The 25,678-nt window shown below is 35.4% G+C and overlaps 1 protein-coding gene across 12 annotated transcripts in view; it reads right to left on the bottom strand.

Annotated features, from left to right (window-relative positions):
• Robo2 (roundabout guidance receptor 2) overlaps positions 1-25,678 on the bottom strand; it is a 1,182,575-nt gene that overhangs the window by 465,266 nt on the left and 691,631 nt on the right. The gene's annotated exons all lie outside the window — the stretch shown is intronic.

Genomic DNA, 25,678 nt, shown 5'->3' with positions numbered 1-25,678 from the left:
TGTAGTAAGATCTAATGGTTCTTTGAATTTCCTCTGTGTCTGTGGTTATGTCCCCCTTTTCATTTCTGATCTTATTAATTTGCATATTCTCTCTCTGCCGTTTGATTAGTTTGGTTAAATAAAATCTAACCTTCAGACATGATCTTGTAGTGGAAGAAACATCTTTTATATCTTAACATAAATACATATAGAATTTTAGTATTTCACCATAGGGTAAAATTGATAGGCCATACAGTTATCTGAATGCTGTCTGTTCTCATAGGGTAAATGTGCTGGAAGTTTGGTCTCCAAGGTGGTAAATTTAAGATAATGGTAAGACATGTGGCCTGATTAAGAATAGTTACAGGACTGTGGATATCATTGTTGGAAGAGGCTGTTTTTGTTATTACAAACTGAGTTTGTTTGTGCAAAAGTGAATTGTTATAACATGGACAGTGTGACCTCTGACTGTCTCTCGCTACCTGTCTTGGCTTTTGATCTATATCCACAGATCATTATACCACTTAGTATTCTGTGATGCAGACAGTATGCCCTCACTTAGGTCTATGAGTTGGTTCTATGAAACTGAGAGATAAATAATCTTCTTAATTTATAAAGTAACTAGGTATTTTGCAGTATCTACAGTAAATATGCTGATATGTGCACAATAACATTCTAGTGATAAAATAAATGTATAGCCATTAAATGATATAAATATAATATCTGGGCACTTTGAAAATCAAAATTATGCATTATGTTCTATTTTAGATACTTTTGAGATTCTTTGTTTTGTTTTTAAAATGAATTTGATTAGTTAACGATGTGTCTGTGCAAGCCATGGAGCTAATGTTACATGCATTTATGAACGATCCAACATGAGGGCTGGCAAGCAAATATTTGTCTCCTGATAGAACGGCAAATGATCTCAAACAACATCTAGATGCTTTTGATTTATAAACAATCACTGCTTTGGATACCATTCTACTATATTGCAAATGATGTCTTGCAGAGGAATCAAAAGGATATTCTAAAATCAACAGCCATGCAGGAAAAATAATAATAATGATTTATAGTGAAGCACCTTACAGTTTGCTATTTGCAACTTTTTTTCTTTTTTTATTTTTTTTTATTTGCAACTTTCTAAGCAATCATCTAAATTTGCAAATTTCTGTTCTGTAAGGAGAGGTCATATATCTCAGAGTAATTATAAACTACTTTCAAGCCAATTCAAATACATATTTTAACTCAATTAATGGAACTTAATTTGGCCATGAGTTTACCTTTGCATTTAGGGAGAGAATATATCTTTAATGGTGGGGACTACCAGTTTTATTTCATCAGATTCAGAATAGAACAGCTAGACTGTAAGCATCAGATGCCAACAACAACATTTTCAGTGCAAAATTTTAAAGTTGATTTAATAGATGTGATATACTTGGACAGGGATTCCAATTTGCACTCACAGCAATGTAGGCTGTATCCTTAAAGCAAGTGACGTGTTACAGAAAGTCTTCCTCATTTATAATTGTTTACTTTAAATGCAATTATCAGGCTTGCAACAGTTAACTAGAGCAGAAAATAAAATGGGAAGTCTCATCATTCAGACAGAGATGGGGTAAAATAACTATCTACAAGAATAATTAATAAAAGTACATTTTCAATTTTAAGATCTAATTGAAAATGTAAGATTCTATATGAACACCTTAAATTGTGATAGTGCAAAGTTACATTTCGTTTTGAGAGAATCAATAAATAAAACTCAAGTACCTCTATGAAATATTTGTAATTGTATATAAAAACTCGTGTCTTGAGGGGGCAGGAATATAGGTATAAGTGATGGTGTATGATATTTCCTTCACTATGTTTTCAGAGAGGTGTAGGTCTTTAAACTATGAAAAACTATCAACCTGCTTGGTTTATGCAAAGGACTCAGTTTTGTGACAACACGGACAAAAGCTGACATGACAACAGAACTCAGAGGGGATCCCATACTATGCCATGTTTAGGGGGTGGTGCAGGGGGCAGTGATCATACAGAGTGCTTCAGAATGCTGGAACTTACTGACTTTTAATACATGTTGTGGTCTCAAATAAGTATAACAGACAGAACATAAAGATGAAGAAATCTCAGAAATCAGAATGTGACTACAGATCTCAAAAGTCTAAAAAGGCATTTTCAAAAAGATTATTTCCTGAGATATACACATCACATTATAGAGGATTCAGTTTTGTGTGACCATGAGTTAAGAATATCTTTGAAGTTCTATTAGAAAAGAAAGAATATTTGGTGGAAATAGGAGGAGTCAAAGGGAGGGAGAAAGAAAGAAGGGGTCAAGAACGGGGAGAAAATATATGAGAAAGAGAGAAAAGGAAAGGGCCATGGGCCCTCACAAGACTAAAAAAAAACTTTCAGCATCTGCTCCTACTTAATATTGACTAACTCTGCCCAACAATAGATGCCTATTTTTCAAAACTATATCCTCTTGAAATGTCTCTTTTTAATTGCCCCACGAACTCTTCATATTTCAAACAAATAACTTTAATTTCAAAATAGTGTTAATAATAGAGACTAATGGGAAAGATGCAAACCCACTTGTTGAGCAGACAGTAGTGCAAACAAAACAATAGCTATAGAATTCAGAGTGTCCTTGTAGCCAACATTAAATCTATTATCTTTACATTTCTCAATTGGTAATTGTGAAATCAAATTTAATTAAAATGTTTTATTAATCTCATCCCAGCTATTATAAAGAAGGAAAATAGAAAATTTTAAAGGTGCTGAAAGATGATAGGAATTGTTGAAAGCTGTGGATAATCATTGGTGTCTCCATAACTGAAGTGATCATAAGAAGAGAAAAGAAACTCAAGATCGTTCATATGTAATGTGACAGACATCCTTAAACATACATACACGGATCCCTGGGGAAGGGGACATAGATAAGATCTCTTTAGTAAAGTAGTAGCATGGGGGGGGAGTGTGATTGGAGAATGTGGAGAGCAGAAGGGGAGCAGGAAGGAGAACATGAGTGATCAGGAAGTTCGAATTGGGTGAAGGACCGAAAGGTAGAGCAAAGAAAACTTATCTTGATTGAGGGAGACAATATGAGGTTCGTGAGAAAGGAGACACTAGAGAAATTCCCAGGAACCCAGCAGGATGACCCCAGCTAAGACCCTAAGCAATAGCGCAAAAAGTGCCTGAACTGCCCTTTCACTGTAGTCAGATTGATGACTGCTTTAAATATCATCATAGAGTCTTCGTCCAGTGATATGAGAGTATGCTATGAATATGTTTTATTGCCATTGGTTAATAAAGAAGCTTCTTTTGGCCAATGGCTTAACAGAGTAAAGCCAGGCTGAAAGAGATATACAGAGAGAGGAGGCAGAGTCAGGGAGAATCCATGTAACAGCCACTGGAGACAGACACACTGGAACCTTGCTGGTAAGCCACAACCATGTGGCAATAGACAGGTTAATAGAAATGGGTTAATTTAAGATATAGGAGTAAGGCAGAAATATGCTTAAGCTATTGGACAAACAATATTGCAAATAATATAGTTTCTGTGTGATTATGTTGGGTCTAAGTGGCCAGGAACGAATGAGCAGGCTCAATCCAGGAAATGATGGAAGCAAATACAGAGCTACACAGCTAAGCATTGGGCTGAGCACCCAGAGAACATTTGAAGAGAGGGAAGGCAATAATATGAGCAAAGTAGTCAAGACCATTATGGGAAAACCCACAGAAACAGCTGACCTATGCTTGTGGGAGCTCACTGACTCTGGATTGGCAGCTGGGGGACCTACATAGGATTGAACTTGGCCCCTGAAAGTGAGTGACAGTGGTGTAGCTTAGGAAGTTTGTGGGTCCACTGGCAATGGAACCAATATTTATCCCTAGTATATGAACTGACATTTTGGAGCCTGTTCCCTATGGAGGGATACCTTTCTCAGTCTAGATACAGGAGGGATGACCTTAGTTCTATGTCAATATGATGAGACAGACTTTCTTGATTCCCATGGGAGACATCATCCTCTCTGAGGAGTGGATGGAGGTGGAGTGGGTAGGAGATGGGGGAGCAGGAGGATAGGAAGGAGAGGGAACTGGGAATGGAATGTAAAATAAGATTGATTTAAAAATAAAAAAAATCAAGAATAACACAAATTTCTTACATATTTGGTGTGGGTATTTTAGAATGTATGTCTTCTAAACTTGATTTCAATCAAAAAACTATCCAAATGTACTACCCACACTTTTAAAAATCAAACATCTGCTTTGGTTATTAAAGGAGATTCATTAGAATCACCCAGAATGTCTTTAAATATTAAATGGTTCACAAATGGGTATGTAATCCCTCACCAGGCCCAAACCAATCTCTGTATTTTCCAATTTTAGAGAATGTGCCAATGGACAAGCCTTGAGATGTTTCTTTTCTTTTTCACTGTATGTGGGCACACAATGGAAGTATGTGTACAAAGATGGGCGTGGGTCCACATGTACATGTGCTGCATGCTCACATATGTTTGCATGCGCTTGGAGGGTAGAAGTTAGAAAGATTTTGTTCTTTAACTATTTTCCTCCTTGTCTTTGGAATGGCATCTCCAAAGAACATGGATTTTCCAAATTTGTCTTATCTGTCTGACCAATGACCTCCCTTGATACTTCTAGAAAGCACAAATCTCTGGTTTCTTCAGTGAGCAGGGAGCAGGGAAGGAATTTAAGAAGGCACAATGTTAAAGTTTCTACTCAGACAAGATCATGCACTTAGCTATATCCAAACATCCCATGGTCATATCAGCAAATGTGTCCTTGACTACTCTCTTAACAATTCAAATGTACGCAATGAAAAACTCCCATTTTTCCGAGACTTTCTAATGTTTTCAGAATGTTTTACTTCTCTAAATTTCCATGCATTGTTAGTTCTTTAAATATTGTGCAAATGGAGAATAACTTATAACTTATGAATGCTGCTACATTTTTGCTATATTGAGTCAATAGCTACTGATAAGGACTATAGGACTTTCCTTCTCAGAAGTGATGCCAGTCATGTGATACGATAATGACAATCAAACATCCAGAAGTATGCTTCTTGATTTCATTTCAGGGTTTTTTTTAAGTAAAATGCCCCTGCCTCATTATTCAGTAGAACAACAGTATTTTTTTTAGAACTTAGCCTTATTTTAAATTTACAAAACAAATATCTCTGTCAACAATTGGAACCTCTGCAGGTCAAGCAGTGACTCTTAAAATGTCCTGGGATTTTTCTTATAGAAGAACTTCATTACAAATTAGAAGCAGAGTAGGTAGTTCTTTTCCAAAAGCAGAATTTCTAGAGTTTCAATTTTTTCTGTCTTAAAATGTATGCTATTATTCATTCTTATTTATAGTAATCACATTGTTCAAACAAAGCAGTTTCCCATAAAGCTATTATACTAGTAAAAGTAATCCAGGGAGGTAACTACAATTATGACAATATTTAAGTTACAGACGAATATTAGAGGATTATCTCCATCTCATTTTGATGACTATAATAAGCAAGAAACAGCATTTTCAACATGAAGGATAGAGGTTATTACTCAACTACTATTAATGTTATTGCTTATCCCATTTTTGTGGCATAAATCAAACATGAACATCTCATTTAAGTTTTTTCCATAGACTAAAAGAGATAGGTAGATGACAGATTATAGGTAGATAATTTGATGGTGGGCAAATGGCTGATAGATACATAGATAGATGGATTATAGACAAACTAAAGACAAGTCTGTCATTAGGATAATAAGTAGTCAGTATATATCATTTTTTCCTCTGTAAACCATTATAAATATTCTTTCAAAATTCAGTCCATAAAACACTGAGAAAAATTGACAAGAGTGTCTCTTTTCTGAGGAGAAATTTTACATCCATGTTTTATTGCTTGATACATTTAATTCCACCCACTCATAGTTCTATATTCTGCCATCAGAAGAAACACAATTCAACATTTTTCTCAGAAACAGAATGTGAGCCGGTGCTACATTGATCAGCACGTGTAATAATCAGTATTAAGTTGGAATTCATGAATAACTCCACTAAATCAACCGTGATGACTTTTGCTACATTTATTTCAGGAAGACTACATCACAGTGTGCTTCCCTTGATGGAATACAAAGAGTAGAAAAAAAGATGTCAAGATAATATTTTCCTCTAGAGATTCTGTAATAGGATAGGATACATGTAAGAACTTTATTATATTTGAATACTACTAAAACTCTATCAAGACCATACCTAGATATGTTTATGTTTCCCCTAACCTCTGGAAGTACATGAAATATATTTGATGCTACCCTATAATATACTAAATTATGAAATTAAAGGTAGGCTTAATCTAGAATCAATATCAAAATATAGACATAGAAATATTACTTTAGATATTGTGTTTCAGTGTAGATGCCAAACTAACTTTTTCTAAATGAATTGTCAACAAGAAACATGATTCTTATGATTCTTTTTATCATTCAATGGGCAACTTATTTGTCAAAGCACCTAGTTTCATAATAGGATATCCAGCAGGTCCTTACATATATCCTATTTTCTAAAATGCTATATAGAAGGCTTAGCCATCAAACAAAAATGAGACTCAGATTCTCATTTTATAGTGAAGAACCAAGAAAATAACCAAGTACATAGCAGTGAGATTTCCTCTCCCAGACCTGGGCACTCTGAGCTTCCAGAGTGACTTTTCCTCATGTGTTCTCTGTTTTATTAACTCTTTAGGGAGTATAAAACCTTAAATTGCCAGGCAATGTTCAGTCCTTCATTTTGTTCTGTTGGCTTTGCACTGTGAGGACTAGTTGGTGGGTTCCAGGTATCCACCAGTCTCTGTCCCAGCAGCACGGGGAATGTTAACAACTACTGCTTTGCCTAGTCTTATACATGAGAACTCAATATCTGAATTCAGGATGCTAGAGTGGGAGGCAAACACTTTACCCACAGAACCATCTCCCATGACCTCTGAGTCATTTGATGAATACTTTTAGCCAATGATAACTTGGCAATGTATGACATATCTTAAAAACAAATATTTAATTCATGATTTTTTAAAAAAAGTGAGTAAATTTTTTTCAAAATTTTCATTTTTGTTCATATTAAATGGATTAAAACTAAGATTCAAAAAACATTTTCTAAATTTCTCAAATGAATTTCAATTACCACTGTTAACAGAAATTGCTGGAAACATTGAATCTGAAATACATTCCCTACTCCTGCCTACACTTTCTTGCCCTATTCAGTACCTTTTGTTAGGAAAGTTTTAATCTCTTGTTGGTATATTTGTTGGCTGCTTGTATTCAAGACATTGATCCCTAAGCAGGTAGCCCTGGTGGCAGGTAAATAACAGCCTTCACAGCTAGAGCAGAGTTTGTGTAGCTTACCATCAGTAACTGTAGGTGACTGAGTATAGAAGCATGGCAGTGCATGGGAATATACACATTATCTGTGTAACATTAAAGAGAAATCTTTATGTATGGATTAGAATTTATCCCAGATATTTAAGGGGTAATATTCCTCCAGAGAAATTAACTTTCTATTTTATAAATTTGTGTTCCAACAATTCGGTGAGCAGACAATGAATTCAGCTGGATATCCATCCAGTCCAATTTCAAATCAATTCGATCCATCTTAATGGTGGAAGATATTCTTTAAAGAGTAATTTGCCACCAAATCAGAGGTCTTTGTGGGTTAGACAGACCTGCCTTATATTGACAAAAGCAGTCCTTATTCCTGTGTCTTTGAAATCTAGTTTCTTATTATCATATTTATAATACTGTGCCATGGTTTAAAACTGCATTGCCTTTGCAAAATACAATAGGATGAAACAATCTCAAATACATTAAGTTGTATAACAACATTTATTTTTCTAAAAACTATTGACATCAATTTTATGGCCACGATATACTCGTAATAGACTGATATTATGCTGGCCTCCTATTCTACTTTCTAAGCAATATATCTTGATAATTCTGTGTCGGTGCCTTTAATTTCCATGACTATAACTAAAAAAAAACCTGTAATTGTCTAAAAATCCTTATTCCCATCATCACAAATATTTAACTTGTGTGATATATTCTTTAAATATTTAGTTTTTATAAATTTGCTTAGAATGCTTAATTTTTCTCTAACGTAAAATGCTTTATCATAAAGACAAAAATGAACTTGGATAATCTGTTTAAAATTGCACACAAATTTCTTTCCTTGTGTAATAAGTGAGGCAGTTTTAAATAACTGAATTGAAAATATTATTATAATTCAGACAGTTCCTTGAAATAATACTGGCTCAATTATGATCAAAAATAATAATGTTATCGTGAGTTAAATGCGTGAGATTCCTTAGATTCAAGAGATGGACGTGTATTTAGACGACGACTAGGGTCGGGAATAATGGCTCAATGTTTGAAACGCTTATACTGAAAGGGTGAGGAGCAAAAGTCATGCAAGGGCAGACACGGCAGCACATGGTTTTAAATCCCAGAAATCTTAGAGGGAGCTGGGTGGTGGCAATGCCCCTGAGACTCTCAGGCCTGGTATAAGCAACAGCATACAAAACATGTCTCAAACATGTTAGACGGTGTGAACCATAGCCAAGGCTTGTCTTCTCACCACACATGCAAGGTGTCATATATGTGTGCAGGCTCACAGAGAAGCACACAAACTTAAAAAAAAACAATTATGTTTACGCTTCCTTATTTTCAGCCAACAGCCACCTCTTGAGAGTTTGTCTGTTCTTCTCAACATTATACTTAAGCCAGGGAATGAAAGGTGTTACCTAAAGAAGGGATACAAATACAAATAAAAAAGACACAGTATTTTTGAGGAATGATCAGGTATACCAACAGCAGACCTGATCTGCTAATAATGTTTCACCGTGAGTATGATAACTCAATTGCAAACTGAAGAGAACTATGGGTGCCAAGTTTCTCACTCACTCCAACCTTTGGTTTACTTGTCTCAGTACACAGCAGTGTCAAACAGACAACAATGCTGAATATACTGATATTTCTCCATGTTTTGAATGCTATGTAATCAATTAGTTGGTAAATGCTGTCTATTATTGTGGTGTACCATGGTTTCATTATCACAACCTCTATCACTGTACTGAGAGGAATCTGTTACTATGTACAGACAACAGACTATGTTTCATAGGATATAGTCCTTTTGATACAGTAAGAAGTCATTCAATACGTAACTTGAGTACATCTGTGTTCTTAATCTCTGCTGCTGTCTGTTGCTACCCAGTGAGCTAAAGTCACTCTGAGTAACACACTTCCCAGGATCCTAAAGGAGCCAAGCCTCTGAAACTCAGCAGGTAGATCAACTTATGTCATATGCTGTCTACAGTTCTAAATATGACAGCATCATGTTCGCCATGACTATGTTACATAAATGCACCAATCAGCCAAGAATGTTCATTTTAGGGAAAGTCAGACCATTGGAATTTTTATTTGAAACATGTATAAAAGCCATATAAACTAGCCATTATAGCTTACAATGAACAAGATGTACAGGGTTTTAGTAGCAAGTATTATTATCTAGGAATGTCAAAGAACTTATTTGCAAATTGTGCTCATTTTCTTGTGAATAGATATGTGTAGTATCTGAAGTATTTTATTAAAAAAATGTCTCCAGCAACATAAATGAGATTTCATGAATAATCTGTAAAACCCCTGGGGAGGTAATCTTTAAGCGCTGTCTATGTCTTCGTAGATTTTCATCAGAAGTTTACTGAGGTTTAGAGGACATCAATACAGATTTTCTAAAGGCTCACTGGTGTGATTTAAATAGCATAGAATTAAGTTCAATATTATAATTCTATCTCAGTTTAGCCCTTACTAGTAGTTTCAAGAAATGGACAAAATGAAATTATACTCTTTGCCCATTACAACATATTTTTTCTTGAAATGTCTAAATTATAACTATACTATACAGTGTACTTCACAATAAAACTATACTTTATGAACTAAATTATCCACCACGGGGACCACCATGGTGATCCCAATGGATGAAGTGTTCTTGAGAATGGTGGGAGTGGCTGACTTAAATTCAGTCTTTCTTTAGATTGTACAACAACATACTCAAATTCTTTGCTGAAGCCTGTACCTTGGGAGGAAAGGAGCCATGTAAGGGAACTAATTGAAAACAGCTTGTATTATCACATTGTTTTTGCTTCTCAGACTTGGAGTGAATGGTGACCAACCTGAATGGATGCGATAGTATCATAGTTCTACAGAAAACAAATCCAAGTTCACACTATTTCACACAGAAGCAAATAGAAAATGTTCACTACGCTAAAAGGACACCACTTTTTTAAATACAAAGTATGTATGCCAAAACAGCTTCAAAGATTTTCAAATGCTCATGAACCTACAAAAATAACTGGAGTTCAAAATTCCCTTGATTTTCTTTCATTTAACACATTAAAATAATAAATATACATAATTTAAGCTTTTTTTTTTTTTTTTTAGAAAAAAATCGTTTCCACAGCTTTATTTGGAAAACACAATGATTCTGAACAGCCACCAATCATAAGGCTATGTGAACGGCTGACTGATTTTAGGCTACAAAAGAGAACTATGATAGTAGATAAGGAATATGAATTACATTAATGGCCAGGGCACGTTTCCTCTGGGGATCTATTTTCGTCTTACCTTTTACTATTAGTGATATCTCTTGAAGGCTTTTAAAGTGAGAGCTTTAGCAGAACTTTAAATATCCTTCCAAAGCATGTCTTCTGTTTCAGAAGAAAATGACTATCAGATAATATCACTGCTGCAACAAAAATCTTGAGTGGTGTTTTCAGTGAAACGATTCAGTGTGAAGGAAAGAAAAGGAGCTTATTTTTCTACCGAATGGAGAAAAGCACCAAGAAAGGGTGCTGTAAATGTCTTCAAATGATCTTTTCTCTGCTTGAATTGTGTGCTATGGAACTTTAAGAGACCCAATTCTTCAGATCTCTTAAAAACATCTGCCATTTTTCAGGAAACTTATGGGGGGGGAGTGGTCTATTCCACTCAGTGCATTTACTTTGAAGTGTTATGTAATGAGGGAGCAGGTAAAATTGATCATCCTAGATTTGCAGTGAGCAGGTTATTAACATGCGCACTGAATTAACTTCATTCAGCCACTGAAAATGTAACACTTTATTGTATCAAAGCCAGAGGAGTAGAAAACAGAAATCATCTTGATAAAGCTGGAAGGAGGAGGCTGACAGGAAGGCCAAAAGAGCCCTAGGGCTGCAGTGGTGTGGAAACCAACAGGAAGACAGCTTAGGGTAGGATATGGTCTGGATATGACCTTCACAGTCTGGTATTCAGTGCATCAGACTCTGACCGGTGGTACTTTATAGAAGAGCAGCAAATGAAAAAATGTGAAGAAAATGGAAAGTATGTGAACATAAGAACAGAGTGGCCATCCTGTAATTAATAAGTTCTGTGGTCCTTTACTGAAAAACCAAGTGTGTGTGTGTGGGTGTGGGTGTGGGGTGTGTGTGCGCGCGCGCACGCACGCACGTGCACGTGTGTGTGTCTCTGTGTAAGAGAGATGTGTGCATATTTACATGCCTTCAGAAGGAATATGATATTATTTTCTCATAAATTTCTAACATAAATGGAACAAAATAGTGAACGCCCCTGTCCTTGAATTGTGTGTAAATTATTGAACTGACTTAGAGTGTTGTAATTCTGGACTTAGTTAATGGATCCCCAGGTAAGTCTGACTTAAACCTCTCCTCAGTACTTCCCACGGAGCGCATTCTGTCTCATTGAGTCTGTTACTTATTATCTCTATGACCCAAGCCTCACATCTCTACAATCTTCAGCTCTGGAAAGCTGGAGGCTTTTCTCAGGAGCTCACCTGCAGTTTCACGATCTCTTCAGATTTTATTTTCAGACGCATGGCTTCATTCCTATCCTTGGGTCAGCTCTCTTCCTCCTCTCCTTCCTGACATCTTCTCTAGCTTTCTCCTAGTTTCTAAGTGGACAGTATCTCAATAATTGGCTTGAACCCCTCAATGACTTCCATGTCCACTTTACCGTAGATCCCTATGCAATCTTCCTTTTTCTCCAGATGTGTGCATGTCCGTCATTCCCACTGTCACTGTCTCTCTTAAATCTCAGTTCTACAATGAATGTCATGAGCCAAAGCATATAGTTTGTCTGATTTTAGTGTCTTTTTTCCTTCCACGTTTGTTCAGATTCTACAAAAATTAATAAAAATTTCAGAATATCTACGTAAATGTTTTCTTTGAAAAAAGTTTGTTAGTAAAACTCTCAAACTTTATTGAACATCCCTGAATTCTTTCATCTCCCTGGTGAATAGAAATCCACCAGCCAGCTGATTTACAAATTGGACTTTTCTAAATCCAGTTTACACAGTCAGGATTAAGCAAATTGCTCTATGAGTCTTACCATGAAGTGTAAAACTCTGGACCTTAATGCCAAGGCTCAGCATTTATTTGGACATTTATTCGCGTATCCACAAAGCCTTTGTCACTGATGGACTTGGTCTGAGGTACCAGAACATCCCTTTCTACATTAACACTTGGCCATGTTACTCACTTTCTGAGTTTAAAAATCCATTGGCTACAAGGGATTACAACTGAAATAGAGAATCCTATATGTGGTAATTAGACCTGGAGATATTTATGTAAATGGTACATTTTGACATGGGCCCATAGGTCAGCTGTACAAAATATAACTCCTGAAATATCAAAGCAAGCCATGGCTTAACCCTGCTGACTGTTTTTTCCATATGGAGTATGAGTGCTTGTAAATATGTACAAAAATGTTATCTACTAACGAGGGGCCTCAATTAACCTCTGCACATTACTCCTGAGATCATTAGTAGAAACAAAGACAATTCCATCAATGTAGTTGACATATGTTCATCAGCCTTGCTGTTTGTGTGTCCAGCATATGGAATTTGAGCTCTAATGCACAAAAACACAGAAACAAATTTCAGAGGGAAAATATATCAATTATCTAAAGTCTATCAACAATCAGCAAAGGAGGAGGCTGTATCTCTGTTGTCATTAGTTTACAACCAAGCGATTACTTTAATTATCCTCATCGGGTCTCGGAAAGTTATTAAACACCCAATGATCAGTCACAGAAACAAAGGCATGAATAAGAACACATGTATAACTCCTCCAGGCTCAATGAGCCCCACCTTGATGTACTGACGGCTCTTAATGAATGACTGCCACCAATTAGACAAACAACAATTAGACTGAACACTGGAGAGTCCAAACAAAATGAGGAGTTGACCCCTGAAGTCTAAATTATTTTTAGGTGCTATTTAATTTCTCATACAATAGCAAGAGACAAACTCCCATGATTTTTCTCATCATCCAGAGTCCCTCTGTTAAATAATTGTAAATTTTTCAGTCTTAAGTTTCAGAGTTTGCTCTTCTCTTTTTCTGAATTTTGTGGTTTGTGGGTTGATACTCTTTTTCATTATGATCAACTGAAATCTAGGAGTACAGATTAGAAATGGTAGCCTAATACAGCCTGTAAATGCAGGGCCACAGAGAACAGTGTGCATACAATCAGCAGTGCTGATACAGAACTTACACGCAGTTCTGGCTCTCAGATAACACATTGTCTTTGCAGTAGAAGAAGAAGGGATTTGAAAGGATTAGATTCTGTGAAGGATTACAAAACACATCCAAGTGAGAGGGCCTGGGAAGTATTGCATAGAACTCCAGTCAGCTTGTGTCAGGAATATGTATACATAGTCATTCCTGTGGTAGGCACGTTGCTGAAAGTGATCATGACTCGTAGGATATTATCCAACAAGCCCCAAATTTTACAACACTTAATATGCTTTTATACGAGCAATTGCCTTCCCTCAGTTAACAAAAATAGAAATTCTCCCTGCTTGCGCTGGCAAGCAGCCCGTGTCTGTCTGTACCAAGATTGTTTCTGAATGACTTGCCACCACCTTCAATGCTGTGCTCTCTCATAGCAGATTCTAGGTTCCCTCTTAGTCCATCCCACCATGAATTACATTTCCCTGATTATTAGTAATACCCCGTGGCATCTTCTCAGACTGTCTTTGGAATCCACACATCCCCAAAGTGCCTGAGAACTGAGATCATAAGGAGTCTCCAGTTCCTCAGGTCCCTTCAATGTGATCCAAGATAGAACTGCCTTCCTTACAGCAAGTATTACTGTTATAGCTTAAGGTATAATAATGAGATTTCAATTTCAATGACCATCGGATTGTAATGGGTCATATTCCCAGTACTACATGAGCATTTAAAATGATGCTTCATTTACTTCCAAGTCTGTGAATATTTTTCTATGACAAGCAGGGTCAAATGCTATGTACCCAAACAAGGTAGTTCCAGTAACCTGCAATTTTTCTTAGACCAGCACAGCTAATGAACATACATAAAAGCCACAATGCATCCACAGTCATAGGAACCACATTCTACTTATTTTCTCTCAAGAAAGAATCTGACACTTGATATTAACATCACATGTATTTATTTAACAATATATATGTTTTTATATATTTATATACATATCTATTGCCAGTGAGTGTCTTACAAAAAATCAAAATGTATAATGTACATATGTAATTATGTCAACAGAGTTACACACTGTTTTATGCACAAGAGTCCACTAGATATGTGTTTATGAAGAGAAAAACACAAGCAAATATTTTGAAACTTGCTGCCCTGGTGCCAGAGGCAGTTGTATGCATGAGGCAGAGGACACAGGTCTATTCTCACAGTCTACTGTAACTAGCTGAGCTGCAAAGAGCTTTCTAATTCTTGGCAGAATAACAAATTCTCGGGCAGAGAGGGGATGGGGTGAGATTTTTTTTTTCTCCTGTAAGTAACTTAATGAATGAAGTACTAATTAACATTATGGCATTGATAAATGGAGAGAGAGATTAGGGATGTACTCGATATTCAGACCTTCGCAGATGGACTGTCAAAGCCACATTAATTCCTATCTCATTGGAGCATCTGCTTCTCCCATAATCCACTGGCCCTTGGTACGAACAACACAAACTGTTGTGACTCAATTCGATTTATATCAATCTAATTTCTTTTAATCCAATTTGTATTCCAATCAACTACCTTCTAATCACTTAAATCTTCAGCCTCCATCTGGTAAATTTTCCCTCAAAATTAACGGAGCAGATGCCTCTGCGATTGTCTTCCCCAGTCAAGCTAATCAGACCCTTGCTGCGGCCTGGAGAGGACCCTGAATAGGTACGTGACTTACAGTGGTGCCCTTCTAGTTACAAACACCATGAGAGAGTGAAGACCGTTTTATCTAACATTAATTGGTTCATTTGCATAACACTGCTTGGGAAGAAATACAGGATACAAAAGACACCACCATGAGAGCAAAACCTGCTTACTCGTCACCCAAGCTTTACTGTTCAACCTGTCTTCTGTCTAGGCTAACAAAGAAGGTAAGAGGATATTATTGATTACCTAAAGGGCTCCAAGTCTCTTCTGCACTTGATTATACTACAGGAAGTTTGTCTAATAGCCACAGATTCATATGGAAACTCAACATTGGTCAACCAACACTTTCTTAAAATTGGCTTTTAGACTTCAGAACTATGCACTAATTTATTCTGTAAAGCATATGGGATATGAACAAAACAGCCCCTGGCTAGCACTGACATTTATACCCAGTGAACTTCCACAGTGAACTGTAATTAAGGTCACAGATTAAATGTGCCCCCATAGACCAACCAGCACTACCTGTGGAATACACATCACTGTGCCAAGAACATATTTAGCAAGCAAATAAATAAAAGTTCCAGGACATATAAAGGCAAAAACCACAGCAATCTATATTTCACAGCCATCTAAATTCAGTTTCATTAAGTAATATTCATATTTGCTATGTATTGCTTTTTAAACATTATCTTTGGTTTTTATATATTTCAAGACGCTGTCAAGTAAGGACATTAATGTATCTGAAGAGGGCACATGGGAAATTGGCCTCAAAGCACTTTTCCTGTTGGACAAAACACTTAAGATTAACTAGCAAACAGTAAAATCAGACTACCATCTGCTTGGAGTGAATTTCACCTAGGAAGGCAGTCCTGTTAATAATATGAAACAGGAAAGAGTGTCAAAAACCCTTCATAAAGCGTAACATATATCGGTGGATGAATTAAACCAGTGAGCATTTAGGTAATCTACTCCTATAGTTCTGACTAGAGTCAGATCACAAAATGGCTTATGGGAAGCTGAGATACTGGGTGTCTTCAGAAACCTTCGTGACTGGGTTGGATGTGTAAGAGAACCCAATAAATCTGGGCTGGTGGGGGCCTCTGGTTATTATCTATTTCAGTCTTAAGCCACTGACGGACGCACAGCTCTCAATGAGTAAGGACATCTACCTCTTTGAGCTCATCTCAGTCTTACTGACTCTACACTCAATTTTGAGACGTAAGCTGAAGAGTTTCAACTGTATGGCATTTACTCACTCTGTTGGGACCTCCCTGTGCCAGGGTGACAATGCTATCACTTAGCCCATGTTATGAGAGGAAAAATGACCTAATTAGGCATAGTCCATTCAAAGGAGTGTCTGAGACAAAATGTTCTAGAAAAACAAAGAGTCTGCTCAAAGGTAAGAACACAGGTGTGCACTGTTACATTCTCACGTGTCTAGAGGTGCATTACGTGGACCCTAGTTAAAGTGTAGTGTCTGTTTTCTCAACATAATTTACGATTTCCAGTGACAAGGATGTTGTAACACTATGTTGGTTTTAGGTACTAGAATGATGTTTATTTGTGAATGGGATCAAAAGATGGTTCATAAATTACTCTTCATTAGAAAAAAATACATTAATTTAAAGTCCCACTAAGATGACAGGAAAAAAGATGGTACACGATTGAAATGATATGGCTACAGAAAATATAGACTACATTTTGTTATTTATATCAACATAAAGGTGAAGTAACATTATTGTTCTGTTCATTATTTTTCTCATCAGGAAGCTACTGACTGAAGGGAACAACCATCTACACAGTATTACTTATCCATTTTGAGGTTGTATAAGCAAGGACCAAAATCTCATATCATTTCAAGAGGTGAAACTCAGCAAAAACTTTGGTAATTTTCTAATGTTACCAATGTGAATTATTATTGAGTATATATTTCTCTTGAAGTATCAGTGCATCAACAAGACACTCGATATTACATGCCAGAAAATGCAGGTATGACATGAAAAAGAAAGTGTTCTTTCATTGGAATTAACATGAAAAACATGATGTCTAATGAACATAGACCTGGGAATGTTGCTGTTGAGAGAAATTACAATCCTAATTTATAAGAGACCATACATTCTACTATACATATCCAATAATAGCTCATTTGAATACACTTAAACGTATTTGATGTATTTATATTTCTAGATTTGCAATTGCAAGTAGTGTTCTGGAAATGTAACAACAGGACAGTTTTAGCAGTACAAAAGTTAATTTAATATTTTTAAATTTTTCTTCTAAATCACAGGCAAGAAAGAATGACAATACACCACACATTTCTAATGAAGTTTTGGAAGACCATCTTGCTACTTGCCTTTTCTTTGGGCACAGTAAGTAAGCTCTTGTGAAATGACATTATTTCTTCATATTATTGTGCTTGCTCATTGACTCTTTTTTTAAATCTATTTGCAGGTAATGTTCCAGTGTCATAAACAGGGAAAAAAAACATTAAAGCTGCTGCTTTCCCTAGAGACAGGTACTCAAAAATTAAAAAATACAAAACTGTGTCACCCAGGTCATGTCTTTTTTTTTTTTTAATTTCACTGGCTATATTAGTTCTTTCCCTGCCCTAAAGGAAACATCTGTCAGAAAACCAGCTGAACTAATAAACACCCTAATGTGCTAGAAAAGACTCTGCCTTGATTTGTTCAAAATATAATAGAGGAACACAAAAGACCGTCTCAGGAATGTAGGTAATCACATTAGTGGGCGTTTGTGAAGAAGAAAGACACATAAAAATATCATCTGCTCCTAACAACTTCCTCTGCGTCATGGAGTATGGCACAGGTGGCAGGGGCCATATTTTAAAACCGAACCTCAAAGCGAAGAAAGATGAGAACACGCAAGGCAGGTTGACGTGGTAAGGTTTCCATTTTAGACACAGGGACAGGAACGCTCTTTCACCTCGCCTACTAGTATTTGTGAAAACAAATTGAGCATACTTGGATATTTATGCAAATATACATTTGAATTTGCACCTATAATTCATAAATGTGCACAGTACTAGTGATAAAAGTGAAATATTATCATTACCTGTTTAATGAGCATGCTCATTTGTCCTTGAGGGACCTTAAATTGTTATGTAAATGCTGTGCATCTGTATATGTTTATCAAGTATTTTTTTACAAAAATGGTTATGAAAATAGCAAATTTTGAATATGTTAAAAAATATGATCTAGTTATGTTACCCCCCTTTTTTTTTTACATGTGTTCAGGCCTTAATCTCTGGTTAGGGATAAAACACTATGTTTGCATGTTTCACGTGGAAGAAGAGAGAATCGCATCATGCCCATTGGAAGGCCTATCTGTTCACCTTCAGTGTGAGGGTCAAGTTGTGAATTCCCCAGCAAGTAGCAGCGAGTCAGACAACTTAATAATGCACTAGGGAGGAAATCACTTAATATTCATGTTGACAGAGAGGAGCGGAGATTAATCACGGGAACTCTGGACTCAAAGAGGACCAAGACAGCCTAGGTTTGAGCTCCAGGAATGCTGATTGCTTTAAGGTTGTACACAGAAACCCTTTGATGAAATGCTAAGGTTTACTGCAAATTGGCAGTGGGTGACAAATGGGGCCCTTCCATCCTTTAACTTCAAATTAATCATATTGTCCTGTTGATCTTTGTTTTCTGTAATGTGCTGCCTGCAACCTCGCTCTCACTCCCTTGTATGGAAAGGCAATCTTGTCACTGAATTTTAAACAACAGTAGAGAGCATTTCCCCTCTTTTCTGCTTCACCCCACAGGTGACTTCAAAAGGAATATGCTTTTTCCACTTAGTGAATACTGTGTCCTGACCAATCTGCTCATTTCTTCTGAGGAATCATACCTTAGAAAAATAACAGGCAGTGTTTACTTGGTATTCAGAGCACTGAGGTAAAAGCATAAACCTGTTAAATACTATTTTTAATGATAGTGATTAGATGCAATTATATTTCTTTTCCCTTGTGCAATTTATTAGCCCTGTTTGGATTAAATACTTGCTTACCATAATTTTAAAGGGCAATTGTTTTCATATTTATTAAGTATTTCCTTAAATACCTACCTACAGTTCTCTCAGAACCAGTGAAATAATCATAAACATAAGGAATGCTTAGCATTCATTTCCTATTCATGCTTTGTAAATTATTTTCTTTTAACTTTTGCTAATCATGCTATTCAACAGAGGGAAGATGGTTTGACAATTCCATGAAAATATAGTGACCTTTGTTTTGATTTGTTTATAGTATATAAATATAAATTCAACTCTGGGTTGAATTAAAAAGAGGATAATTTGTGGAGAAATACTCAAATTACATGAACTTTCAGGGTCAATAAATTTTCTAATTGTTGGATAATAAACACAAAATATATTCAATTTAGAAATTTAAGTATAACTGTGCAAAATGTTATAAAGTGTGAAATTGGAGGAAAAATCTGCTTTATCTGTAAAGAAATTATCAAAATTAAGTGACTCACAGAGTCCTGGAGTTATCCAAAGATAAGAACTGGAAAAGAATATCGCTGATAAGATGTACAAAGCAGACTTCTCTGTATGCTCTACAAAGTGAGCTATATCAGTTTAACTAAAGTATAGAATCAGGAAGAGTCACAGAACATGATTTGAAAGTTAGAATCAAGATTATGTGGCAGTTTAAAAGACTAGGGAATATAACAAACTGAGTGATTTTAATGCCTGAAATAGATTGAGATTCTGAAGACCACTGTTCCAAATCCAAGCATCTTACAGAGATGGCTTCTTCCAGGAATATGGGGAAAATCTTCCTTGTCACTTTCTTCCAGCTTCTGACAAGTGGCTGAAACGCTGGCTGGTAAGTGAATTGTTTCAAATTCTGCCTCATCTTCCTATGGAAGCTCCCTACATCTTTGGCTCTGTGTCCATCCATATTCCTCTGTTTTATAGAGGTGTCAGTAATACTGGATTTGTGTCTATCCAAATTTCTTTTTCTTAGCTTCATTCTTTCTAAAAATACTCCCATTTTCTTAACAAGATTTCATTCTAAATATCAGAAGATTAGGATTTCAGAAACCCCTACAATCTTCAGAGAAAACCATGTCCTACAGAAGCTCTGGAGACCTCCTGAAGGCAATGTTCTGTCTACTCAAAAGCCATAAATAAAAAGTCCAGTAAAAGAACAAGCAATTTGTGTGTGCTATCTGAACATGACAGCGCCAGTATATGTGAAAGAATGCTTCTAACAAAAGGGGGGTTCAATGCATAGTTACCAGGCTGAGATAAAGAAAGCCATTCCATCTTACACCAGTAGACTTGTTGACATAGACATGGCTTCATGTTGTTTATACTTACATAATTGAAGTATTAGAAGTTACTGAATTAAAAACAAAGGATTCCATCAGAGCACAATTCTCTTAGTATCCTTTTTATTTTCCCATTGAGTTAGCAGGTGTTTTGTAAAGTTTCTACCTATTGACCCTCACTCAACTTTTACATCTGTGTTGTACGTATCAACTTGAGGAACTGGACATGTGGCTCAGCAGTTAAGAGCACTTGCTACTATGGCACAGGACACTGGATTGGTTTCTAGCCCTCATGTGATGACTCACACACATTCCATACTGCGTGCAGTTCAAGGAATCTGAAATCATTTCAGGTCTTGTGGTACACACTAACACATGTAGGCAAAGTACTAATACACATTAAATAAAGAAATCTAAATATGTTTAAAAATATTTAAAACAAATCTACACAAAATCAAGGCTATGATGACCATATCAACTTCTTTGTCTGGAAAATTATCTTCATTCTCTTATACTTCTCACTCCATATTCATAGAGAGCTCAGCCCACCTCCTCATTTTCATTACTATTTGTCTCTCTTTTTTTTTTTTTTTTTTTTTTGGTTTTTCGAGACAGGATTTCTCTGTGGCTTTGGAGCCTGTCTTGGAACTAGCTCTGTAGACCAGGCTGGTCTCGAACTCACAGAGATCCGCCTGCCTCTGCCTCCCCGAGTGCTAGGATTAAAGGCGTGCGCCACCACCGCCCGGCACTATTTGTCTCATACCTATTACATTATGTTTGCTTTTTTATAACTGACCATTGGTAAACAATTCAATATCTCACACTAAGTTATAAGTGCCACCTTTTTACTCAGAGATTACCATCTATTTTTATATAGATATTTGTATATAGAACAAGACAGTAAATATTTTACATTTTGTGAACCATAAATAATCTATGATAGTTACCAAATTCTATTTTTGTTGTCTAAACGGACCCTGTGGCAATCATGTATATATATATATATATATGTATGTATATATACATACATATATATATATTTAGTGTTTTTGTGATATATATATCACAAAAACACTAAATAAATAAACAAACAAAAATAAATGTTTTTAAAAGATCATATTACCTTACCAAACAGTAGCTCTTGGGGTCCACTGTGCTCCCCTTTCCTTTCTAACGCATCCTCTAAGTGTGGGTTGTACAATATGTGGTGCTACTTACTGCCCTTGAATTTCACTAAATTTAATATTCACAAAAGCATTCCCGTCTTCATTCACATATTCTCTTCCGCATTCTGCGTTCTCTCCTGCTGTTTGCATGCCATTCTCCCGCCCCTGCAAATGAATAACTAATGTGCTTGAATTATACTTTGTAGACGTATTTCCCCTTAGGAGAAGTATTACTGCTGACTCTTAAATGACTGTTGGTAAGATATTTCAGAAATTAACAATAGAAAAAAGATTATGCCTAATTCTTTGCAATGCTCATGTATACAAAGATTATTCTTAGTGGGTGATCGTTTAAATCTCATTTTAAAAGAACCCAAATAAAATGGCTTCTATCACTTCCCTTGGAATATGAGAGCACCACAGAAGGAAACTTCTCAGGAAAAGCTGTCTTCATTTCACTCTGTTTCTAACACATGAGATTTACAGTTTTCTTTCATCAGGAAAATATTTTTCTCATATCAAATTACGGTTCACACCCTTGACATAAATATTAACCGAAGAGCCTGTGCATTTTCAGTGTTAAGAGAGAAATGGCATTCCAAACTAAAAGAAATCGTCTTTTCTCTAACTACAACTTCATAGCAACAGCCATGGCAAAACCAGTTCATCATGGATCTTGTAAGCATATGCTTCCAATTGTTTTGAGAACTAAAATGCACCAAGAATGTCAAAGGAATGCTTCACAAAGAGCAATAAAATGAACTGAAATGTTTTGACATCTTTGGAGTTGGAGTTGGAGATTGTATATGGAGCAGGCTATTCAATCAATGAAGGAAATTGAAATTCATTTTTAAAAAAAATCAATGCATTAATTTCTTATCAGTGAGAGAAACAACAAATTGACTCTGTACAGACACACACACACACACACACACACACACACACACACACATTAATCATATCTTTTTTACAAACAGATAATCTGGTACATTTCAAAGAAACATGACCTAATACACAGCAGTTCATTTCCAGGATAGCCCCTATTAACAAAGGCCATGCCATCCCTACCTGTCATCTTGCTGTTCTCTGAGGAAAAGATGCTGCAGAGAAGGCAGTCTCCACCTCAGCAGCTAGAGAAGAGCAAGCTTAGCACTGGGTCTATGCCAAGGGTGATGCAGGCGTTCTCTTACATATTACCCTGCTTACTGTTATTCACACAAGAACCTATGATGTTTTCTCCAATCTCGTTAGCCTCCAATCCTTTTAACCAAAAACAGTTTGTTTTAGAGACATAAAAAACTAATCCTTTTAAATTCATTATGCATGTTTAAAATACTTTATTTTATTTCTCCAAGTTATTTATTGTCTTAAACACTGTTAAATAAGGACAGGAATGGAAATATTGAGGACAAACAGATGTTGGAGGTAGAGTATTCATATAAATGATTTTCAACTACCTAGACACTCTACCTTACAAAAAGACCAGTTATTAAAGTTAAACTATAAATTCTGTGTGTTTGAAGACTCCTCATTTTGATTAGGGATTTTACAAAATGTGTGGCAATGCTGAATAATCCAATATTTCTGTGCATTTACATTTTCTCAATTACTTGGAAAGATTGCTAAGACCTAAACAGAAATGCAAGTTGTTTTGTGCTTATCGTGATGTATACACATACACATTGCAGAGAAGAAAGGTGTACCTGATTTTCCTTAAAGAGACAGGCAAACCATTAAAGTGTTAATAAATTTCTAACTCAAACATGGGTAGTAGATCTTAAAATTAAGGGAAATTAAGAGATAGCCATTTCTTCATTTCACTTAGATAAATAGATGGATAGTGGGATAAATGTACTATATTTACTTATAAATTTTCAATATAAAATGTTAAACAATTTCATTGCACATTCTTTAGTGTATCTGGCTGCATTAAAAATAATAAATAAATGTTTTTAAAGATTACTTTGTCCAAGAAGTATAACATAACTAGAATATGAGCAACTTGAACCTGAAGATACTTATCTCTGTACATTAGCTTATTTGTCATTCATAACTTTAAGTTATTATACTCCACACAGCTGTATTATTTCTTGGGCATCTATCTCTCATATATATAGACATATATTTATCAACACATGTAATAAAACTATTAAGGAATTACATGAATACACTATCAGCATAGAAATCTATTTCTCTTTATATATGCATATAGATCGACATATATTTCTTCTGATTGATATGTTATCAACACATGTAATATAACTGTTAAGAAATTATATAAATACACTATCAGTTTAGGAATCTATAAATTAAGTTTTGAAACTATTTTTCCAACCAGAGTTTACTATCATTAGTGTTATTATTATCAAGTTAACTTTCAAAGTTTATGATACATATGAATAGTTTTAGTTCATTCAAGTTTTTAAAGAAAACTTGGCATTTCCTAACGTAAATGAATGGATATAGTAATTAAACTAACTGGTTAGATAAATGTGGTAGGCTCTTCAAATTTATTCCAAACCATTTATCTTGCTATTTCCCAAAGGCACATCCATCTTTGTAAATGTATTAGGTTTTTACTGTGCTGTTATCAATTACCAAATTGATTATGATGAAATATAATTCTCTCTTGTCACAAGTCAACAGATATGTTCTGGGCCATATTTAGAAATTTTTAAAAAGTCCATGATCTAGAAAATAATTTTCCCTCATAGTAAGATGTAGCTTAGGCTTTGATGCCAGTCAACTCCTAGGAAGATGCCAATTATGCCAATTGTGTAAAAACAGATACACAGATATATGGTGATCTTGTGATATGGACTATTTTACACCAGGGACAAAGGCCAACCCATTCATCTCAATTTACTTAGGATAGAGGCTTAATTTGAACTTTGACCTTAGAGTGGAAAGGGCATTGGTATATCCAATAGTAACAAAAGGCAATACTTTCAAAGCAGAACATATAGATTCACCTTCATACTGAGTTAATTTTCTAATTACCTATGAAAAGACAATATTATTTTAGTGCTTTAGTTGTCCCTTAAAATAACCAATTGTTAGAAATGTTTAAAATTTGGCTTATTACTAACGTAGCTAAACGTTTAGTCAATAGTATAGATGATGGTCATTGATTGGAATTCCCCTATTTAAGGCATTATCAATCTTGATTGCCAATAGTCAAATGACACCTGACTAAATATTGCTAAAATCTTGTTACTCAATGGCTTTAATGGAATTTTGAAAATAGGTCATAGGAATAACAGGTAATTGCATTTAGATGAAAAAAAGAGCTGAGAACATCTATTTTCACACTAAATTTTGAATAAATTATCAATTTTCTTCATTTCTTTTAAAGGAAAATTCTAAACTCACTTCCCTGAAAGCAAGTCAGCATGTTTGTTGAGCAAGCTGTACCTGTTGAGGCTATAACTGCTGGTCCTATTGAATAGAGATTCTTCACAACGATCTTCGTGACTCCTCATAGGGAGCCTCTGAGAATTAATGAGACCTTTGACAGGGCTTTGAGACTCCTTAGGGAGAATGTCGGAATACTGCTAAACATTGTCATGATTAGTACTTTCTATGCAATTTCTTCAAATGATACGGATTTTTAAAATTAAATTAATTATTACTAACTTATATTAAGTCAGACCCATATTGTACAAGAATCACTATAAAAGCCTAAGAATAAAATAACTTTTTTATGTTTAAAACAGCACTAGTATTCTGTAGCCAAATAAATATAATATAAAACTTCAATTGTAAAATGATTTTGTGTACTTAAAATTTGTTTTATAAACTCAAATAAATCTCAAGATCTTAATTATCTTTTTTGAAGCAAACACATGCAAAGCAATAATATATTCTCTTGTTAAGATAATTAAGAAAATAAATATAATGTGACAGCAACATTACAAAATGTAAACACTGATTCCAGTTAATCTCTTATTTTGACAATAGAAAACCTAAGTTTAACAAAACAATGTCAGAATATCCATTTT

This window comes from Microtus ochrogaster, chromosome 2 (genome assembly GCF_000317375.1).
Source record: "Microtus ochrogaster isolate Prairie Vole_2 chromosome 2, MicOch1.0, whole genome shotgun sequence".
Taxonomy (NCBI): Eukaryota; Metazoa; Chordata; class Mammalia; order Rodentia; family Cricetidae; genus Microtus; species Microtus ochrogaster.
The sequence above is the reverse complement of the archived record's forward strand: the minus strand, read 5'-3'. Positions and strand labels throughout refer to the sequence as shown.